Source organism: Otolemur garnettii, unplaced genomic scaffold (genome assembly GCF_000181295.1).
Source record: "Otolemur garnettii isolate 467f Iridium unplaced genomic scaffold, OtoGar3 scaffold00265, whole genome shotgun sequence".
NCBI lineage: Eukaryota > Metazoa > Chordata > Mammalia > Primates > Galagidae > Otolemur > Otolemur garnettii.
Genome location: NW_003852660.1, coordinates 327,330 through 330,395, shown reverse-complemented (window position 1 = coordinate 330,395; position 3,066 = coordinate 327,330).

Genomic DNA, 3,066 nt, shown 5'->3' with positions numbered 1-3,066 from the left:
GTTTTTAGAACCTCAATACTCTTTCCATAATGCTCAGAGTCCTTTGTTTGAATAAAGAAAATAGGTATCTGGATGTATGTCCGTCATCTTGTTACACAAAAAGTATTATAAAAAGGCACTTTTCCACTCTCTGTAACTTTTCACTTTGTTTTCCAACTATGTTTTCCTACATCTTTGATAATAATGTCGAGTGTTTAGATGGGGTTACTACACTTTCTATCTTCACTGCCTTTTGAAATTAAGGTTCTGAATGAAAAGGGTCTGTGTTCTAATGGGATTTTCCCCTGGGGCATGTGGAGTCATTTTATACAATGACACACTAAGAAAGGCAATTTATGATGTGTGACTGACTCTAATGCGACTTTTTCATCATTTCATTTGTTTTCCATTAGTCGGAAAAAAGACGTAAGAACTACAGAGAAATTTTTTTGGTGTACTCCACAGGGCTTTTCTCGTGTATGATAAGGCTTAGGAAAGACAGTGTTTTGTAGAGTTTAGGAAAAATGGATGTTTATAACATTTTTTAACCTTCAAATGTCTATCAAGCATATGAAAGCATTCTTAAAGTCCTTCTGTGTTTGAAGATATATATTTAAAGGCATAATTTTTTGCTCAAAAATTAATTAGAAGATTTAAACAATTTTCAACCACATATAATTCAGATTTCTAAAACCATTGGGATTCAAATATAAAATCAGAGTTTATTAAGTGAATAAATCCTTATTTTTAGTTATCTAATCTGTTTACAAGTACCTTTTTCCTTATTTAGTGTCTAATAAATTATCAGCTATAAACACACACAGATACTACTGTGGTGAAAATATCATCATCATATATTACATTATACAATGTCTTCAGTCCAGCCTGGTTTTTCTCCTTAAAGTATGTCCATCACTATTTTTGTTTCCTGCCTCCAATTTCACACGCATTTCTTTGCTGTTATATTCTTTGGATTTTTGCTATTATTCCACTAGTTCTCTAGTGGTCTCTCACTGGAAAGTCTCTCTTTAGACCTTTTCTTGCCCTCCACTTACTCTCTTCACATGTTTAATTTCTTTGTATCACTTGATTTGCTATAAGTATTAGCATAATTGTTCAACATAGTGGCACATTTAGATTCTCAGAGGTTGCCCCATATTTCGGGGAGTAATGAATAGCCCAAAATAAGGTAATACAGTAGACCGTCTATACATTGACACCCAAGGGACTGTAAGAAATCGATCAAAATATGAGGGTGCTCCCCATAAGAAACTAGCCCTACTGTAGTGACACATACGTGTGGTTACATGGCTGGTCTGTGAAAATAGGTCAACTTAAGGAGGTGGTCAGTGTAGGTGGTCCATGGTCCACTATGGAGATTCTACTGTATGGGATTAAAACTAAAATAATTACCTGCTACAAATAATAATGTGTTTGGGGGTTTGTACTACTTCAGATGTTAAAATCTAGATAACAGTGGTAACATAATAGGAAAGAAAGGGTAAACAAATTTGCAATATTACAAATTTCCTCCTGTATTCTAAAGTAGTGAAATATCAACATATAATACATTTCTAAAGTAGTGAAATATCAACATATAGTACATTTTAAAAGGCAAGTATGAATGCTGTAATCTCAAGAAGAACTCTTAAAAGGTAACATAATAGAGAGGAGAAAAAATGACCTAAAACAGGTTACTTAATGTATTGTAAAAAAAGGCAGGAAAATGCAGGGGGAAGAACAAGAAAGAATAGGATAGATAGAGCAGATGAGAACACTGAGAAGGGACAAAGAGAGGAGCTTCCCCGGGTGGGAGGCAAGAGAATAGCCTGGTCTACTGAGCAAGGGTGTCTGGAGGGAGCACAGGAACATTAAGGAAACACTGTGACTCCATTGATCACGTCCTGCACACAAGACAGTTTCCACATTTGGACAGAGGATGAATGCTGCATGCCACCAACACTCCAATTACTTGTAAAATCAACACTTAGTTAAGCACTTGACAATTGCTGACCAAAAAAGGCAGAGTCTGTGGGTGTTAGGTGACCTAGGTAACCAATGACCAGTAGAAAAGGACAAAGGATCCCGGAGACCCAGGGAGACAAATGAAAGAGTTACACCAACAATTTCAAAGGAAGAAAAAGAGGATATTTATACCTTCACGCTGCCTTTGTATCTAGTCTCTGTTTTCTCACTCTCAGGAAAGAGACCCCTGACTTCCTGCACCTGTCTGGACGTGCAGGAAGCTTTCTCAATACTTAAATAAACTTTTCTTTGTTATACAAAAGCCTGTGTGAATTTACTTTTGCTTTCTATTCACCCTGCTCAGTCCTGTTGCCATTTTTTGCTTTAGGTCTCTATCTACTTATGCGTTCTGTTTGTGCTGCGCCTACTTCTGCAGACCTTGCAAGCTCTGCTGAGTAATTGAGCAAAGTCCACTGGGGTCCAGGAATCAGACTCTGTACCTGCACAGAACACTGTATTCAAACACATCTTAAAAATGTAAATAGGGCTAAATGTTTCAGGTAAGAATTATCAATTTAGATATTAAAAACTAATAGAAGAAAAAAGGAATGATAGAGACCTGACAGAAAGTACAATCACTAAACAAATGGGAAGTGATCAAATTTCCTGCTTTGTCAGATTGAATTTTAAAAATCTGAAACTAGGATATATTTTAATTGTGCTTGAAGAATTTTACTTAATAATATATCTTTTAGTGCAGGTTCTTAGTAATTTTTTTAAGTACTGTTTCTCTGAAAATGTTTAAAGATTTTCATTATTTTCCCCATTATATATTAAATTTTTATCCCAAGTTATTTTTAATTAAAGTTTTAATATGAGACAATTATAGATTCACCTACAGTTGTAAGAATAATATAGAATGATCCCATATGCCCTATACCAGTTTTCTCCAATGAAAGCATCTTGCAAAACTATAGTATAATTGACACTGATCCAGTGAAGATATAGAATATTTCCATCTCAGCAGGAGTCCTTATGTTTTCATTTTATCTCCACATTTCCTTCCTTTCCACCTACTCTCCATTTTTACACTTTTACTATTTTAGGAATGCTGTATTAAAA